The sequence below is a fragment of the Epinephelus lanceolatus genome, chromosome 13 (genome assembly GCF_041903045.1).
Source record: "Epinephelus lanceolatus isolate andai-2023 chromosome 13, ASM4190304v1, whole genome shotgun sequence".
NCBI lineage: Eukaryota > Metazoa > Chordata > Actinopteri > Perciformes > Serranidae > Epinephelus > Epinephelus lanceolatus.
Genome location: NC_135746.1, coordinates 21,175,224 through 21,184,107, shown reverse-complemented (window position 1 = coordinate 21,184,107; position 8,884 = coordinate 21,175,224). Strand labels below are relative to the sequence as shown.

The following is an 8,884-nucleotide window of genomic DNA, read 5'->3' as shown; positions in this document are numbered from 1 at the left end:
TCCAGACCTGATATGTAGCCCTACTGACGTGAAGCTTGGTGGAATGCCGAGCCATCTGTGGCAGTGTTTGTCCACCACTTCCGGACTTCTTCCACCGATGTTATAGGCGCTTCATAGATTATCAGTAGCCACAAGAGTCTTGGCAGCAGACCATACTGGAAGAGCCAGGCCTTGAATGTACCTGAGAAAACCTGAACCCTCCTTCTTCCTCAGCCACTCATCTGCCCATTTGAGGGAGAGGCACTATCACTATCACTTCCAGAGGCACTTTATGGGGCACTTTATAGTATCACCTCACCTATACTTGAAGCTAGAACTTGCTAATCACTTTCCCATTTCTGATCACCATGCTTTCTTGACCTCCTGGGATTGAACTTTATTCTTGCTCATGCTTACACATTGTTACACATTGCTTATGCACTGGATGAGGTTGTTATGGTTAGGTTATCCATAAAGTCCCTTATTGGAGGTTGGTAGGTGCCTGGCTCCATTATAGGCCCTCTGGATTCCTTTTACAGGTTTCACCAAATGCTCCTGCCATTAAATCTATATGGCAAACTTGGTAGCAAACTGTTTTGTATTCAGCAGATATGAAGCAACATTTATTTAGAGTTGTGTTTCTGGCCACTTGATGGATGTAAGCCCAACATTCACTCTTCCTTCAGCTGTTTTGGTCTCCAGTAACAGGAAATATCCGGCTCTTAAGCTGCCAAATGCTCTACTGTGTTTACAAGCTAGTCATTAATTTTGTTGATCTGGTTCTAGACAGGTAGTGTAGAGGGTTTGACAGATCTTTTTCACTGAAAACAACTGTCTGGTGCTGCTGAAAACAAGATTGATTAGAGCAGTGAGAGTGAGCCAAAACAGTGAAATAGCAGGCCATGAAACCAAAACAGTTAGTTTAATAACACTCCAAAAGGGGGCACTACAGAGTTTAGCCATTGAATTAAAAACTCAAGTGTGGAAAACATTTCATGAAACACGACTGATATGCTTTTAAATATTATGTTTGTGTCTTAATGTTTTTTGGTTTTATACACCCTGGACTCTGTGGAAAGTTGTATGGATATTGTGTGAAGTATCCTGTAGAAACAAAGTGACTTGAATTCAACATATGGAAAATGCACGTGCCACATGTTGCAAAAAGGGCATGTTATTGTTCCTCAATCAATTTAAACCTTGATTTCAGTGCCATGTGTTCCCTAAATATTGACAGAGTACCATAGAGCATTGCCCCTCTCTCTGTGTAATGTAAAGACAGGCAGATCAATATTTGAGGAGTGTGTGCTGCTTTTACAGCTGCAGTGACTGCTTGTCACCAATCATGTGAAAGGTTACATGTACATGTGTGCCATGGAGAAAGGACAGAGGTTCAACAAGTTTTTAAGTTGCAACACATGTAGACTTGAACTACAGTTAATCTAATCTTTTCACATCAGGACAGTATGAAACCCTCCTGGGTCAAGAACACAGTAAGGTGCAATGTGGTCAAGTAACCAGAAAGTAGTCTGTGAAGTAAGAACTGTTTCTGAAATAATGTAATGTAATGGTAATTCATAACGTACAGCTAGACGTACTAATCCAAGTAAAAGTTAAATGAACTCAGACGGAAAGATAACCTCTTTGCTTGCATTGCCTCGTGCTGATCTAAATGTTTTTCTTATTTCTCTGAAGTGTTTTCACATTAATAAAATCTTAGCAGGAAAATGTTGGATTGCCCCTTCTGGATTGGGAGGAATTGGAAGTATTTCGGGGTCTTGTTCACGGCTTAGGATGACGTAGGATGTGAGATGGATAACCAGTTTGGTACAGCGTCTGCAGTGATGCAGACGCTGCGAGAGACTGTCATGGTGAAGAAGGAGTTGAGCCAGAAGGCAAAGCTTTCCAATCACTGGTCTGTCTACATCCCGACCCACACCTACATTATGGTCATGACCTTTGGGTGGTAACCGAAAGAATGTCATTGCAGATACAAGCGGCCGAAATGAGTTTTCCTCTGGAGGATGGCTGGCTGCAGCCTTAGCGATAGGGTGAGCTAAGTAGGAGGCCCCGGGGCAGACCCAGAACACCCTATATCTCATCTGGCCTGGGAACGCCTCAAGATCCCCCAGGGGGAACTAGAAAGCATGGAGGAGGACGTCTCGAGTGCTTTTCTTAGCCTGCTGCCCCTGTGACCTGGCCTTGGATAGGTGGATGAAAATAGATGTGTGGATGGATGGATGGATGGATGGATGGATAAAATCTTAGGTTAAATGTTAATTTCCCGTAAAAGGGGTAGATTTTGTGGTATTTAAAAAAACATTTTTTGAAGATACTGGCACAGAATCAATAAGTAGGTGGCATTTCTGTCACCAGTAGAAAATATTGGCATTATACATTTCTTCAAACCACGAATATGTTACATTTGTACCTTTCATCGTTATCACATAAACATTTCTAAAGCGATGTAGTATAAATGCTGACTTTGTTATCTGGAGGGGGGAGGGAGGGTGGATGGTGTGACACCTAGACGAGATGCCTGCCAAGCTGCAGAGCACCGCTGGAGAACAACAAACAACAAAACTGGTTGTGAAGTCATTGCTGTGTTTACAGTGGCTTTTTAGGCATCAGTAGTGGTTATTCTTTACCAAGGTTTGCTGCTTTTCCTGCCATAATGGTGCAACCCAAGTGGGATATTTTAAGCCCAATCATGATCTTGTCCTAACCATAGCCAAGTGTTTTTTGTGCCTAAACCTAACCACATGTTGACCACAGTGTTGTTAGAAGATTAGGTTACAGTATATCCATGACATAGTAATGTGCAAATGTAAAAAATCAATGGTTTGCAGAAACGTACAATGCCATTTTCTCTGGCGATTGGGTTTTGGGTAGAGGTATTTCATCATAACTGCAAAGGGTCAGAAAGGTGACCTGTTCTCAGTTTGTTTGATGTTTATTTCATGGTGAACAAACAATATCAAACTCTAATACGTTGTGTAACAAATCCAATATATTCAGCTCAAGAGCAAAAGAAAAAAAAACACTTTGGATATAGTGTGAGACCTGTGTTAGTGTGAAGGTGGTTGTGTACATGTTTATGTGGTTGTGTTTGCATCAATATATCTGTGTGAATAAAAGCGATACTGGTATTTGTTGCAACAAGGTACTGTGATGTCACAACCAACCGCAGGGAGAAATGACACAACATGGCACCACAACATCCAAATACAGAATACTCTTTAGCAATTGGCTGGAAGGTGACTGTGCCTGTAAACACCCCTACAATAAAGTAACAGGCCTGTATGGTCCCATAAAGCCCACCTATCAGCTGAGCTCAAGCTGCAGGACAGGACAAACCTTACCAGACTGTACTACAGTGCCAACGGAGCGGAGGGCTGTCAGTGACCTCTAGTGGATCGTTACTTTTATGCAGACCAACCTCAGAAATGGTCCCTCTCCATTCAGTTCTCCTCCATGAATACATTCCTCACATTTAATCCCAGCAGCAGCCACTACGTATTTTTGTAGTGTCCTTGGGTAGGATTTAATACATTAAATTATAATAAATTTAAACTCTTGTTCTGGATCAGAGCATCAACTTATGTCCAAATGTATGACATAAAATGTAACTGCATATTCAGCTAATTTGTAACACAAGATGATATTTGATTAAACATGTGTAGTTTAATTTAATTGGTCCACTACCTGTCATATCACTGCACTTTGCTAATGAGTTTTTAATTTTGTAAAAGACTAAATACCCTGTCTAAAAAATGATTAAGATTATCAAACAAACAAACAAACAAAAAAACCCATCAAGGTCAGCTTATTGCCTTACAGCACCATCTCATAGTCTCCATTAGCCAATGTAGTTTGTTAGTTGCCATGGAGATGGTTTGTGTCAATATATATTGTCTTCAAATGAAACCATTATCCTCGCTACATGAATTTAACACACATTTTATGTCCGTGAGTGCAATAATGGTCAGTGATTAACACTTAGATCATCAAGGTCCAACTATCCAGTTTTAACGGCAACTCATGGGCTTAAGAAAAAATATGAAGTGCATGGACCTTGAGTCAAGTTTTTTAAAGTGTTTTTTTGTTTCCAATCAAAATTAAGGCTCTGTTGTAGCTATTAAATCTTGTTCAGGTTTTGCTTGTGATACCCCAACAACAACAACAACAACAACAACCTGTTTATGAGTTCATACTTTAGCTTATATTGGCCATAGCATGGTGTTTTATACCAGTATGATCTTTAGCCACATTTAATTTTTGATATGTTAAATTTTCCCTCCAGAACCATGTTTTCCATCAGCATTACTCCAGCCACCAAAGGTCCGTGACTGTATTAAGTTACAACCTGGCACTAGCAACAAAAGCAACCTCAGACTACTTTATCACTGCCTCAAACCCCCCCACCTGCTCTGTATTGTACTCACTCTTAGGTAGAGATAAAACACTCCATGTGCTTATAGAAACAGGTGTCAGGCTTCAGGAAGACACACACACACACACACATGCATACACACACAGTTAATTATTCATCCACTTGCTGAAATGCTGACATACACACCGCTCTGCCTGCAGTGTCACTTTAGCCTACACAAGAGACGTTACTGTCATAGGCACTGACAGATGAGTGTACATCTTCACAGAGGCTGAGAGAAAAGTCCTACTGAGGAGGATGAAATTAGGTTATAACTTTATTATTATGCAACACATACATTATGTAATGCAGCTACTTTCCAGTGCAGCCTGTACCACAGCATCAGGGGGACTAGAAATTAGTTTTTGATTTATCAGAGCACTTGATGATGCTCTTATTTGTAGGCTGTAATTAAAAAACAAGGGGCTGTGATATCATGTGCTGGAGTAGTTTTCCTCTAAGGGGTTACTTCTTAACTATTATTATTCCAATAAGATATTTGCTTATAGGATTGCATGTTTTATCTCAATTTTATGATATAATTGCTATTTTTTATGGCCTTCTTTCATGATAATGTGTGCGTTTGGTGCAGTTGCAGAGTACTTTCCGTGGTATCAAGATTTTCCCTCAAATGTGAACCGTTTATTTTAGATATTGTGCTAATAATAGTCTCCAGTGATAATTTTCCACAGGACGCTGCTGCGACTGTTTCTACGATGGAAGCAGCCAGTGTGGACGAGTCCATTTCCTAAGCGGGGGTGGTTGAAGTGTGCGTAGCGGGCAAATCTTTATAAAATAACTTCAACATCGCGACTACATTTTTTTAACACTTAATTGAAGTATTTGATAACCACAAAGCGCACTCACGTCTCTAGCAGTCAAAGGAAGTAGGTTTACTCGACCTTTAAGAGAAAAGAAACCCCTTTAGTCGCAACTTGGGAAAGTCGGATGAAAACCGAGCTCTGTGCCACATCTTCCACTAAATGATAAAGCTGCTACACCGGGAACTGGAAGTAGGACCGACTCAACAACAACCTAGCTTAACAAAACAACAACATTAAAGCAACTCCGGTCCGTCTTCGCTTTATTTTTTGCCTCTTAACGTGTCCGAGTCTTTTGAGCATCTTCTCTAATTCTCTTGTTGTGTTTTTATAGAGTTGTATCAGTGGGAGGAGGTGTTAGGTTGGGCTACTGTAAGTTAACGGTTAAGTTAAGGCTGTTGGTGACGTGAAGTGGGAAAGTGGGATTAAAGAAAGTGGACTTCACAACCGGAACACTCAGAAAACAACAGTTCCAGCTAAAAAAGGTAAGTTTACACGACTTTATTAAATAAAGAAACTGGTTAAAGCCTCTGTAATGTCCATCTGCTTCTGCACTTAGTCTACCCTGGTCTGCTGTGGCAATTTCCCCATGACAGAAGAGGGTGTTGTGAGGGCTACACCCATACATGACTAGCCTACATCACACCTACACTGCAGAATTTGTTACAGCTGCTTTATTATTCAGCCTCTGGTAGACTAAAAAAAAAACCATGTTGTCAGTGCAAGTTTTGCAAAAAGGACGAAACAAACTGTGAACAAAACCTGCATAAATTTAAGTTTTATTTATTTATTTTCCTATTCTTATTTAAGCAGGTTTGTCCCATTGACAGGTCCTTAAAGAGTCTTTAAATGTCTTAAATATTCTGAATATAAAAGTCTTAAATTCAAATATTTTCCATCACATCACCACAAAAATCTCTCCAGCCTGACAGACCCAGTGACTGTTTACAATCACTGGACACACCAAAGAATTGCAATAATAAATGGCATTTTTTCCCCCCTTTAACTTTTTTGTTTGATGCAGTGATAACAGAGCAAGTAAAAACAGGCGCAGAGACATATAGACAGTTAAGAAAGAAGATTACATCAAGTAAGAAAGAGACATACAATAGAAATAAAGACCAACAAAATACATACAAGGCCTTAAAAAGTCTTAATTCAGATTTAAGGGGTTTTAAATATATTCTTTCACGTTACCACAAAAATTTCTCCAGCCTGACAGACCCAATGTATGTTTACAATCATTGGACAGACTAAGTAATAAATAGCATTTATGACAGAGATGAGATTTTGTTTTCTTTTTACATTAAACACATTAAACTTAAACTCACCCACTTGTTGTCATTTTTCCTTACTGTTCGACCTGACATCAGTATGTTTACTTGGAAAGAGTACTTACACATGTATTTTGATTGCAGGTTTGGTCTTAAATGTCATATAAGATGGTATTAAAAAGGTCTTAAAAGGTCTGAAATTTTAACTTAGTTGTATCTGTAGACACCCTGATTGAGATTAAATATCACTTTTACAAGGGAGACCTGGCCAAGAACAGCAGCAACACAGTTTGAACAGAAATTAAAAATTCACATAAGCACATAGACTTTAGTGACATAGAATAATTACATAAGACAGCTGCACACAGACACCGTGGACTCAGTAGATTTCACCATGGTTTTAAACTCATTCAAGGTCGTCACGAGTTGAAGCTTCAGATAACTTAGCAGATTGTTCCATACAGCTAGTGAAGAGAGCCTAAAGGCTTTTTCCCCCCAGTTCAGCTCTGACTTTGGGCACAACAAGATGCAGAAAATTCCTGCACATGTAGATTATAACTTCCATATTTCATATTCAAGAGAGAAGATAAGTAGGATGGAATTTAAGGACCACAGCAGTGACTGAGGGGGCGTGTACATGAAGCAGGCCAGTTTAATTTAAGTATAAACACAATGGTGGATATGAGATCAACAATTTGTAATTAGTAATTGTGTATATGTGTAGTTGAAGTTAAAGCAGGGCTGTCCTATTTTCCTAAATCAATAAGCAATCACGATGTATGCATGACCACATAACAAACACAACTGCTCAGAGCATCTGTGTTCCACTGCTGGGGAAAATCTGTATACATGTCAAACAAATACTTCAATAACTTGTTGATATAATAATTAACCAAAAGTGTACCCGTGTGTGTGTGATCATTGTTTTATGATTGTTATGTAATTTGTTCTCAGGCCTCTCTTGCATAAAAGATCTTGATCTCAGATAACTAATTATTGGAATTTTTTTGTCACAGCTTGTTTGAAATAAATTGTTTGGACAACAGATATGTGATTTGATAAGCTCATGTAATCACTGTAGGATGCAGAAAGAGTTATTGCCAAGTCCTAAGGGAAATATATCGTGTGGAGACTCATTATTGATGAACAAAGACGTGGGACTATCCATCCCTTAAAACTTCTGTCTTGCCATAATCATGCGTGCCAGCCCACTAATTCCAACTACTATTTCACACTGTTGTTGCTGCTTTTTTTAATCTCACACTTTTTAATAAGAAGACGTACGCCAACATACAAAGAGTGTGTCCAAAATAAATAAGCCCACTCACTAATGGAAAACATTATCACTGTCTCATTGCTACAATAAAGATAATAATTCTGAAAGCGTGAACTTTTAAGCAGTGAGTATGATGCAGAAATCATTAAACAGGATAAATAAAATGCTTCATTAGATGAAGTGTTTTTATAGCAAGCAGCAAACATTTGAAATTGAAACACAAACATAAAAAATATTCTTGATATATCTCCTGCCTATATCGTCTGCCCCAGATTGATAGTTACAGCGCCTCCCTTTCATAAGCCTAGCTCTACTACCCTGTTGCCTTGACTACTGGTGTGTCTGGGGACTTTATCCTGATCCCCTGCATGATTTTCTCTGACACTAGTTCAGAGAGACTGCCACGATGCAGCGCTGAAAGCGAGAATAACTTGCAAGCTCATTTTCTCCTTTTCTTCCTCTCGCGCTGGACTAACTCCTCACCCACCTGATGCAGTCTTAGTTACCAGTAGCACACACACACACACACACAAATCCGAGCTGCAGGGCCGCTCTGCTCATCCACTGCACAGCAGGCTACACGCACGCACCACTAAAATGGTAACTCTGCTTTCTTTGTACGCAAAAGAGCCATATCAGTTTGTTTGATTTACATTTCATTCAAAAGAGGCACAACACAGATGGCACGAAAAATATTTTCTCTGTCGTGTTTACGCAGAGTTGAGGACGGGAAATGTTCTGTGAAATGTGGAGTCAGTTCTATTTTGGGCAGCAAGAAACTGGAAATTATCCAGCGGATTAACAAACTCTTTGTAGGGCTGCAACTCACGCTTGTTTTCATCATCTGTGAACCTACAGATTTATTTTTATTAATTGATTAGATAGGAAGTCGATCAAATGTCCATCAGAGTTTCCCAGAGGACAAGGTGATGTCTTCAGACGTCTTGTTTTGTCCAACCAGTGAATATTCACAATTTAGAGGCTTAAACCACAAACTTTTTCCTGTGCATGCAACCCATGCTTGAAAATATTGACACCAGTTGATGTAGTTGTGTACACTCACTAACTGATGCACTGTCAGAAACATAATAAGCCCCATCAG

The 8,884-nt window shown here is 39.5% G+C and overlaps 1 protein-coding gene across 1 annotated transcript in view; it reads left to right on the top strand.

Annotated features, from left to right (window-relative positions):
• Positions 1 to 5,272: 5,272 nt before the first annotated feature.
• hpcal1 (hippocalcin-like 1) overlaps positions 5,273 to 8,884 on the top strand; it is a 20,043-nt gene continuing 16,431 nt past the window's right edge. Inside the window, exon 1 of the mRNA XM_033647995.2 lies at positions 5,273 to 5,717. The gene's annotated coding sequence lies outside the window, so the exon portion shown is untranslated. The remainder of the gene's footprint in view (positions 5,718 to 8,884) is intronic.